The sequence below is a fragment of the Camellia sinensis genome, chromosome 12 (assembly GCF_055761805.1).
Source record: "Camellia sinensis isolate YWXY chromosome 12, ASM5576180v1, whole genome shotgun sequence".
Taxonomy (NCBI): Eukaryota; Viridiplantae; Streptophyta; class Magnoliopsida; order Ericales; family Theaceae; genus Camellia; species Camellia sinensis.
The window spans coordinates 66,134,168-66,145,970 of record NC_138972.1 but is presented as its reverse complement, the minus strand read 5'-3'; positions in this window follow the sequence as shown (position 1 = coordinate 66,145,970).

The following is an 11,803-nucleotide window of genomic DNA, read 5'->3' as shown; positions in this document are numbered from 1 at the left end:
AATTAGAAAGTGATTTTATACCTCAAAACTAAAAGCCTAACTTTATATTTAACTCTAGTTATGAAGTTTTATTTTGGAAAATGAGGATATTTCAATCAACATTAAATTTATGAAATTAAGTCTATGTTGGGTTAAGATGAGTATGAATAATGATAAATGGGAGATTGTGAAATACGACGATGTTATATGAAGGAGTTGTATCAAAGAAAATTAAATGTTGGAGATTTAATTTATAACCGTGGGTAGTAATTGATAATCAATGTGTTTAAAAAAAATGAATTTAAAGACTTGATGATAATATGGAAAAATAAAGAAATAGTTTGAACCCAAGAATTGTGAACACTTTAAAGATGAATCTTTGTCTCTATGGATATGTTGTTATATTTTTGTGTGACAAGACAATGAATGATTTAATGGGCAATGAAGAAGGTCGTGGAACATATTTGTACTTGTTATGTGAATGTAATTTTAATAAATGGTGGATGTATATTGAATTAATGTGTTACGAAAATAATGGAAGATGTGTTAGCATTGTCCACTAATTGTAATGATGGATTGTGATGATATTTTGGGGTCCGTTTCTCACCATATTTGAGCGAGCAAAGCGTGGCGCTTGAGATAGGTTCCACCTTCCTTCTAGAGTAGCGCCCGGTAAAGCGTGTGGTATGTTGAGGTTCTGCGTTCCTTCTGGATGGTGACCGGTAAAGCGTGAGGTTTTGCGTTCCTTCCGGCTTGTGACCGGTAAAGCGTGAGGTTCCGCATTGCTTCCGGATGGTGACCGGTAAAGCGTGTGAGTCATGGAGATGACTTATGATTGGATCCGGTATTTGATATGTGATTAACTGAAAGAATGGAAAATGAAATGGTAATTGGATTAGGGATTGGTGTTGATACACTCAATGGATTGCTTGTGATTAAAATGGAAGATTATAAGTTTTGTTTTGTAAATAATAGAGGAATTGAATTAAAAAGGGATTGTTATTCTTGTGTCATGTTTGTATTCTATTTGGTAATGCAAACGTTAATGTGAGGTAATTGTTGGGAAAGTTAGAGTTGAGTGTATGAGGATTGTCTTTTTTAACATAAAGGAAATTGGATCTTGACATTATGGAGTTATAGTGATTGGAAATAGTATGAGGAAAAAAATGGAAATGAAATGGGGAATATTTTGGGAATTGGTTAATAGTTTTTTAAAGATGTTGTTTCTTAAACATGTTGGTTTCACAAGGATCTATGGTTTTCTAAAGTTAATGGACGAATTTTAATGGCTGAAGGTTTTTCTTAGAAGTGTTCAAATAGTTTTTTGAGAAAAGGTACTCTACTTATGATATTTTGAAGTTATAAAACGTCACGCTACTATGTGGTATCACCCTGCATGCATGATTATTTCCATCTGTGTGTTAGTTATTGATTGAGAACTATGAGATTCCTACTGGGCATTAGTACTCACCCTGTTGTTGTTTTACCTTTTTACAGGAAGAAAGTTTGGATTCTTTGATTGAAAAGTTGAGAAGTCCATGCATCTTTTATATGTAATTTCACTGTAGATGTGATGGATCCTGTAATTGTATTTTATTCATTTATAGCTTCACAATAAGAGATTGGCATGTATTGTTGACATTGAAATTTTCATTGAGAGAGAAAGAACATGTATCATGGTATTCCTATTACTCAAGTGTAATAGATAATTGTATATGTATAAAAAAATATATATATGGACCTAAATTTATAGGCTTTAGTAATGTTTTCGAGTAATTAAAATTCGGGGCGTGACACTTATCCGTTTTGTTAACCTTTTGTTCTATTCTTCATTTGTGTTCATGAGATGCAATACGCATGAAAAACACTTTAAAACCATGTAAACGGGGGCCCAGAAGGTGGAAAAGTGGAGCGAAAAAGAAAATTGGGTCTGCCCAAAGGGCCGTACGTGCGGGACCATCACCGCACATGCCTCATATACGTGCATTTATTTCAGTTTGCAAGCAAAAACAGGGCTCTTTCGCATGTGCAGTGCCCCAGGCCGTACGTGCGGTCTGGGTTCAAAATGTGTCCGAAAATTGCTCTTGTTTTTAGACCTTCCTCCTTTCAAATTTTAACTGCATTTTCATGCAATCCAATCGAAAATCCATGAAAACAACCTTGACTTAGGTATTCTTACATCAAACACAATTCATAGGTTCACATTAACTTAAGTTTTTCATGTAAAACAATCAAACTTTTAAAATGAAATGTATATACATAAACATACAAGTTAGAGTTTTAACTCTTCAAATCCCATGAAATTGCCTTCTCATTTTAAGACCCATACATCAATTTAAGTGTGTGAAAACAATTTTCATTAAAAACATGCCATGCATGTTAAGTTTTAAGAATCAATTCATCCAATCTTTCTTTTCTATGATCATTTGTTCTCAACTCCAAGTTCACTCCAAGTATTAAAGTGTAGAATCATAAAACTTGCAAATTTGAGTGCAAACTCTCAACTCCCATGGAGTTTCACTTCAATTTGAAAATATATGTAAGAAATTGAATGTATGATCATGATTGTTCAAGAATTATGCCATGCATGTATTAATTTTCCATTTATATCATCAAATCCTACAAAAAAGTTTATGTTCTTCTTAAATGATCTTGAATTCCATCCTATTACAACTCAAAACCTAAAGGATTATGAGTAAGCATGTCAACTTCATGAAATTGGTGAAGAATTCTTACCTTAAATTGATGAAATTGTGAATTCAACTTCAATGTCCTTCCTTTCCCCTTTCTTTTCTTCTCTTCTTTCTATTTGTTGAGATTTCACTCTCAAAGTCTCTCCCTCTCTCTCTCTCTCTCTCTCTCTCTCTCTCTCTCTCTCTACGTATATCTAGTTGGCTCGCCAAGGTTCATTATTTCTCTCTTTTATTTGCGTACTCAATTGATGACTAGCTTAGTATGAACATAAGTTGGCTTAATAGTTTATTTTGGCCTTAATTATAAGTTTCAATTACACTAAATTAAAGTCAAATTTACTCAAATTAAAATAATCCTTATCAAATTATGATCCTAATTAAAATAAAGGCTCTAATCGCTTATCCAAATATTTAATTCTAACTGGTGAAAATTTAAGAATCAAATAGGGTTAATTCATACCTATACGTATCTGTTCACATAATCCATGGCACAAATCAGTGCAATGCATAGGACACATGGCACATAATTCACAATTAACATATAATCACATGATCATCATTAATCACATAATTAACTTAATTAACTCATTTAATTAAGGAGGCGGTTGTCACAGTAATGCATTTCATGGAAAACACTGTGATTATTGAAGGCTTTGTTTAGTATATAGGAAATGTTAAGATCTTTTAAGATGGCTTCTTCAAGCTAATCTCTTAACCATTGCAGTAACAGAAAACTTGAAGAACAAATGGACCACGTTTGGATGAGAAAGTTTTGTAAAACTAATATTTTAGTGAATAAAATTTAGATTTGCAGTGCCTAGATAAGCCTCTTTGTTACTGTTTTTATTATCTGTTTTTTGGTAGAAATTGCTTGCATGAAGTTGAATATTTGTGTAGAAAAAATTATATTTACATGTGTTGTGTTTGTGCCCTGTTATGCCCTGTTTGTGGCTATTTTTTATTTATTTATTTATGATTCTTGTGCATGTATTTGACACCAAAACCCCTCCAACACAAATTTATAATTAAAAATCGTTTGATAATCTATCAAGGGCATAACAGTTTGGTCTTTATTGATTGATTTAAGAGAGAAATGCATTTCTTGAATCTATCATAGTCTATCAAGAGCATTGTAGAAACTTTTGGTGTCTTCATTAATATGCTTCATACTAGATATGCTTCTAGTATGCTTGATGGTACCGATTTAGATTGCACCATCGGGATGCAGTCGTTAATGGTGCATGCATGCATAAATTGCCATAGACACGTCCAAGAATCTTCATTAGAGATACCTAGTCATCTTTGATGAAGCTCTTCTTGGATTGTCCATCTTGGACAGTTTAGGAGCACAAGTCTATATTACAATTAGTAGTTCTACCGTTTATAGTCCATCTCGTAGAGATTTTGTGTAGCAGCTCCTCATGTTCTCCGGGTGCATACTAGACAAGGTGTAACAATAAATCTAGTCTATGTCGTGTATTTGGAGAACCATGGGGGGAGGTTGCTGAAATTTCGTTAGAGATGAATAGAACGGTATGAGCTACTTTTTACAATATAGATTGTGAATTCCTGAATGGAAAAATATGATGAACCAACATATTAAAGACCAGTTAGAGGTGAATGATGTCATGTCTCATGCATTATAAGACGGAGAATAATTGACATTTATAGTGTAAGACGGAGTTAGATTAATAAAAGTTGGATAAATCAACATAGGTTGCACCTGGAATACATACCAGGGGTTAAGGAATTCATTAAATTTTCATGCGAAAATAAGTTGTTGTTGAATGAAGTCACATGCCTATGAAAACAGTGTTTTAATGTCAAATTGGTTGAGAAAGGCCTGCTAGGGGAACATTTAATGAGCAACGGGTTTGTTCCAAGTTACACCAGTTGGACTTTTCATGGGGAGAATTTGTCGTCGCCTGTGCCACACAATGTGAATGTCGGGCAAACTGATTTGAATGATGGTGATGGAACTTATGAAATACTATACAAACGATTTGGACTTACTCCACCAAGCTTTATTTATGAGGTAGCAAGTTCTGGTATTAAACGAGGTCCAGATGAAAAAATAAAAAAATTCTTCAATTTATTGAAGGAGGCCGAAAGAGAGTTGTATCCAGAGTGTCAGAAGTTTTCAACGCTCTCATTTGTTGTTCAGTTATTGCACATCAAGTGCCTTAGTGGATGGAGTGACAAGTCTTTCATGATGTTGCTTGGGCTTTTGAAGGATGCATTCCCAAAGGGTGAAACCTTGCCAAAGTCATTTTATGTAACTAGGAAACTCCTTAGGGACTTAGGCCTCGATTATCATAAGGTACATGCATGCCCAAGAGATTGCTCACTATATTGGAAGGAAACAGTTAGTATGAATAATTGCATAGTTTGTCATATGCATAGATACAAACAGTATGAGGGGAAAAAGAATGATGTTAAGAAGAAGAAACAAAGAATTCCATAGAAGATTTTTAGATACTTTCCTTAAATTCCAAGGCTTCAAAGATTTTTTATGTCATCCAAAAGATCTTTAATGAGATGGCATGCAGAAGGGTGAATTGATGACAACAAAATGTGACATCCTGCTGAGTCTCCTGTCTAGAAATTTTTTGATAATTTGTATCCCAAGTTTGCAAGTGAGACGCGCAATGTCAAACTAGGTTTAGCAGCGGATGGATTCAATCCATTCAAGGCAATGAATGTCTCTCATAGCAGTTGGCTAGTTATTGTGATGCCATACAATTTGCCACCATGGTTGTGCATGAAGCAGCCTCATATGATGATGACATTTCTCATCGATGGTCCTTCTTCACTTGGAAATAACATTGACGTCTATTTAAGCCATGTAGTCGACGAATTGAAAGAATTGTGGGAAAATGGTGTTGACACGTATGATACGGAAACTAATCTGATGTTCCGAATACATGTTGTGTTATTGTGGACTATAAATGATTTTCTTGCCTATGCAATTTTGTTTGGATAGAGCATGAAAGGCGCTTCAGCTTGTCCTTGTTGTAACACTCATACTCATTCTCGATATTTCAAGAACTTCAGGAAATTTTATAACATGAGGCATCGTCGCTGGTTGAATGTGGGTCACAAATTTTGGAAAGCTGGTGCTCCTTTTGATGGCACTCTTGAATTTGAACCATATCCAACTCGGTTATCAGGAGCTAATGTGCTACAATAACTACGGCCTAATCCTAAGTTCGAATTGAATTCTAAGCGTCAACAATCTAGTAAACGGAATAGAAAGGGGAAGGAAAATGAGGAAAATGAGGACTCGGGTCATAATTGGAAGAAGAAGAGTATTTTCTTTGAGCTGTTATATTGGGAGCATAATTTGATTCACCACAATCTTGATGTGATGCATATTGAGAAGAACGTGTGTGATAATGTATTGTGGACGCTATTAAATGTTGATGGGAAAGGGAAGGACAATTTTTTGGCTATATTTTTCCATTCAAATTCACTATAGAAATGATATGATATTGTAAATGATGGCTGCATAACAATTTTTGATAGGTCCTAGCTCAAGTCAAGCCACAAAAAGGCAGACGAGGGGTCCCACATATGTGCATGGTCCATGGGCTACTAGTGAAGATAGTGTTTTAAAAGTTGTTTCAAATGAGTTGAATCAAGTAGTTGAAGGACACACATCCTTTGCTTCACATTTGGGCATTTTGGCCCGAGGTGGGAGTCTTGCACCGCTCACTTTTACGACTTGTTATTATGTCCCAGAACAAAACAAAGATAACATATGGGGAGAGATAAAGGTAAATATGGACATTTAATATGAAATATGTCACTGAACTGAAAGTATATATGTTGAAAAGGTGCATTGTTAGTTATAACTGGATTCCATATGAAATGCATAATTCAAGTGTAGTTGACATTGCATAATACAATTATGTATAATTGTAATGCAGGCTCATACGGATGTAGATAAATCCATGAAGAAAACACTAATGGCTTCATTTGGGAAGAAATGAAGTGATTGGAAAAGACGAGTGAAAAAAAATGGGATACAAACCCTTCAAGAATGATGCAGAAAGGTTGGCTCATTGAGCAAATAGAGTACATGAGGATCAGTGGCAGACTTTGGTCTACTATTGGGGCACTCATAGTGCATCAGTACAATTTTATTTATGTGAAAAAATGTTTATATATAATTTTTGATAATATCTTAAATGAATTTCATATTTAACAGAAATTAAGCAAGAAGAATAGAAAATTCCGAAAGAAGAAGACATTACATCATAGAACAGGCTGAAAGCCTTTCTTAATAGTTCGAGTGGATGTATAATTTCTGTATTCTCTTGTCGTATGAATATTGGCTCATTGGTTTTTAACTTAACCCTGGAAGTTTTAGGGCAGTGATTCGGCTGAGACTACCTTGTGTTTTGTTCAGTTTTTGAAACTAGATAATTACAAGCGACTGTTGGATGTTTGTTGTATTCAAATTTTTGGTATTTCCTTGTCATATGAATATTGGCTCATTGGTTTCTAACTTAACCCTAGATGTTTTAGAGTAGTGATTCAGCTGAGACTACTGTAGATACCCCATCTTTGACCACTCTTAAGACTTGGGTGCCATTGATTGATTAATTTGGTGATAAAAGTTGTGTTATGCAAGTGTTCAATTTCTTCAGCAAGGAGAGCGTCAAATCCCAACCTTACACCCCTTTTTGAACCAAAACTATTTTTACCAAAATGATTTTTAGACCTTAAACCCCTCTCTTTCAAAATATTTTTGAAAACGTTTCTACGATGTTCCGAGGCTCGTATTTCATTTAATGTTGCGCTTTTTGGTAAACCGAGCAAGGACAAAGTGTAAATAAATTAAAGAAAGATGAACTCTTTGAAAAAATCTTTAAAACATCTTGTTTAGAGGTTTGGAGTTGAAGAAAATTGGAGAGGGAAGAAAACTAGCTGAGGAGAAGTTAGGCATGAATCCGATTAGGACCGAAACAGAGCAGTCTTCACTAAAATAAGCATAGATTTTTGCACACTTTGAATTTTGATGGGAGGCTTCCACCATTGGAAAGAAGACTTTCGGGCCTTCGATTTAGACTCAAGAATGACCTGCAAAGGATTCAGGAGGAAGGAGATATGCCCATTTGAAGTTGGACCTGGAGAGCAGATTTTTCTGGCTGCCACTAGTGCAGTTTGAGGGCCATGAATGGGCTTTGTCGGCCATGTGTCGTCCAAGGGTGACTTTTGTCGGCCACTGGTGTGAAAAGTCAATTTTTTGTGCAATATTTTCCCTCCAGCTGTTCCACACTGCTTCAGTTGTCCTATATTGATATTTCCAACCTAAGCTCTCATTTTTCTATATATAGAGGACCTTCTCTATTGTTTTCAAGGTTGGAGAAATTTTGGGAGCCTCTCTCTCTACAATCCTCTCTCTCTACAATTCTCTCTCTGTAGATTTCTCTCTCTCTTGAACTTTTGTGCATGCAAGTAGAGAAATACTTCTAGTTTGCCTATCAACCCTTAACCAAAGTTGCTTTTCTTTGGGCTGAGGTTACTTGGGACCCTCTCTGAGCTCTGGAAGGTGTTCTTGGCTTGATTTAGTGCCTCATTTGTGCCTAGAATTGTCCTTTGCTTCAAGAGGTATAACACTTGTCCTTTAAGCTTGTTTTGTACACTTATTTTGCCATCTTTTCAAACTATTTTTGGGCTGATTTTGAACTTTAAAAAACTCTATTTTTGTGGCTTAAAAGTGTTGGTTTGAGGCCATTTTTCAGTTAAGGGGTGGTTTACCCTTCTTGCTTCTTTGCTTGTAAAGCTTTTGTACCATTTTTCATCGCTTTAAAACCAATTTTTTTTGGGCCTTTTAACCACTGAAATTCAGAGGTTTTTCAATGGCAAAAACCTCATTTTGAAGTCCAAAATTGGAGGGGTTAGCCTCCCCTCCTTAGGTCTTGTTTGCATGTCTAGTTAGCTTCATATGTTAGCATGTTTTTCTAGTTTAACTTAGCTCAAGTCCAGCATGTCTTAGCCTCTGAAATAACCTGTTTTAGCTCTATTTTGGGCTGGTTAGTTTGTTTGAGTCTTGTTTTGCATAGTTGTAGTGTAACCCCATGTTTTAGCTTATTGTTTTAGCTACTATTATCTTCATTCCAGCATGTTTTCCAACTAATTTTGTGCTATAAAAACTCTATGTTTTTGGGTTGAAGCTTGGGCCCTAAGGCCATTAAAGGTTGAGGGGTTGATAGCCCTTCTTTGTACCTTGTTATGGAGGCCTTTGCCTTTGTGTTTCCCACCCTTGCATCATCTTTTTCAGAGTTTTTAAACGCTGATTTTCAAAGCTATTTCAGTGGCTAAAATCATGTTTTAAAGTTCAAAAATAGAGGGGGTAGCCTCCGCTCCTTGTGTTTTGTTTACTAGCTTAATATGCTCCATGTTTTAGCTTATTTTTGTAGCTTTTGTCAGCTTAATTCTAGAATGTTTTAGGACTGTTTTCAGACCTGTTTTAAGACTATTTTTAAGTGTTTGTTGTGTTTGAGCTTTGTTTTGCATAGTTGTAGTGTAAGTCCATGCACTAGCTTGGTGTTTTAAGATTTTAAACACCATCGGTTTGAGTTGATAGCATGTTTAGTGTTGTTTTGCACATAATTTCAACATTATAATCTCTGTAATCTCCCTCAATTCTTCACTCTTTTGTTTTGCTTTGAAAGTGGTTTCAAACCACTTGTTTGCCTAAGTGTGAAATGGAGGTGCTATACCTAATGGTTTAATCCCTTAGGGGCTTCATTACCAACAGTGTAATGCCTCTTTCATGCCCAAAGCAACTTGTGGTTTGAGCCATCTTTCTATTAGAGGACACTCACTAATGGACAAATTGATTAAAGAATGAATTGATAATTAAAATGAGTAAACAAACTTGGCAAATAAAAGTGTGTAAGATAAGCATTCTTTGTGTTGCATTGCATGTGTTCAAATCACACGTTAATTTGAACACAAGAAAAATGGGACATTTCATACTCAAAGTGATGAAATGTGTCATTTACCTAGGTCACCATTGCCCTTGATCATGCATGATAGGGTGGTGGTCATTTTGGTCTTGTTTGTGCATTTATCAAACTTGTACAAACTTGGTTCTTTGGCCATCATGCATGGAAATTGCTTGATTGATGGTTTGAGGGCCAAAAGTTTCTTTTGAGCTTGTTTAATGATAAGAAGTGTAAACAGTACAAACAAACTTGTGAATACACTATTTTTCTCTGTCTGCTCTCTGTTGCAGCAAAAAGAGGAGTTCAAGTCATCAGTGGCCGACCGGCCACCACCAGTAGCCGACTGGCCACCAGTGGTAGCAGACCAGCCACCATTGGTAGCCGACAGGCCCCCTGTCGGCCACCAATGAAATTTGCACAGTGTGTTCCTGAGGTGGAGCAGAGGTGTTCTGGAAGTTGGCAGAATTTTCAGTGATCAAATACGCAAACAGAGGATCGCAACAGCAAAACAATGACTTTTCAGGTGGAGAAACCGAGCATGCATGCATCCCTCATTTCCCGAGGCTGTTTAGTTAACTTGCGTAGTTAATTAGTTGTAGCTAATTCTCGCAAATGTTGTAATTGTTTATGATTAGTTAATTAGTTCATGTTTTAATTAATTAGCTTAATCGTTTTTGTAATTAATTAGTTAAGTGTTTAATTAATTAATTCGGTTTGTAATATTTAATTAGCATAGAATAATTAGTTAATTATCGTGTTGTAATAATTTTAGCGTAGTTTAAATTAGCTTAGCTTTTAGTCATTCGGACCCTCCTTCGCAAGGGCATAATGTTGTAATAAGTGTGCGTGCGTGTGTGCATGTCTTCCAACCCCATGTCTTTCTCCCTTTTATTTAATTGCTTTTGATGGTTAGATTAGGGATCATTTTTAATTAGTATACCTTATGCTTGCATGTTTGCATCCATTCATTTGTCTTGCATGCACCGAGGCTCGACGCATCATTCAAACTGCATTGTCAATTCAATACTTCTTTGAATACGTGTTTCAATGCATGCTATCAAAGTGTTGCAAATACCATGATTAAATAGTCGAGCCTATTTAGTTGCATTATTGCATGTGTTGCATTAGTCATTTAACATAGTTAGGAATCATACATTTTTTCTACCTTTGTTTTCTTTCCTCCCTTGGAGTACTAGGTGAGTTTTACACTTTAGCATACTTGCATGAATGTATATGTTGCCATGTTTAGCATGCTTGCCATGAGGTTATGTGCTTCAGTGCTAAACTGCATGAATGCCTGTGGCTGAAGGCTTGTTGTTTGAATTGGAACAATTCAACAAATATGCGTTTTAAGCCCACTTTGCTGAGTGGCAAATCATGTTTTAAGCCCACTATGTTTGGTGGCAAAACTGCATCTTTAAGCCTACTTGAGGTGGCAAATTCAAACCATTTTCGCAAACAAACATGACTTAAAATGTTCTAATTCTTGCGATTTAGTCTATACTTGTATGTGTGCGTGTCACATAGTAATGTTAGCTAATAACCGGAATAAGAACACATAATGTTGATAAAAAAAAACATATCATGATTAGTAGAGGCCGATCTTTGATCGAATGAGCGAGGGTGCTCAATTCATGACCTTCCCCCCTCGTACCCAAGTTCCCGAGCCGAGGCAACTTTGGTGATGACGGACACGTGGCCTTTAGCACGAGTCAGGGTTTCCTAAATTTCCCCAAAATAAAAAATATTTAGGTGGCGACTCTGTATCTAGCAAAGCAGTTATTTTTTAGCATTATTTGATTTAAAATCGATTTTTCAAAAGGTTTGCTAGATTTGGACTCTTTAATGATTATCAGTTTCACATTGTACTTGTGAAATTAGAATCAGAACCACGGAAGTCCGAACTGTAGGGCTTCCTTTCGAGTTCCCGAAAGGGGGCGTGAAAAAAGTCGAGCCACAACTACCTTGTTTTTTGTTCAGTTTTTGAAACTAGATAATTAAAAGTGACTACTGGATGTTTGTTGTATTCAAATTTTATGTATTCTCGTCATATGAATATTGGCTCATTGGTTTTTAACTTAACTTTGGATGTTTTAGAGCAATGATTCAGCTAAGACTACCTTGTTTTTTGTTCAGTTTTTGAAACTAGATAATTAGAAGCGATTACTGGAT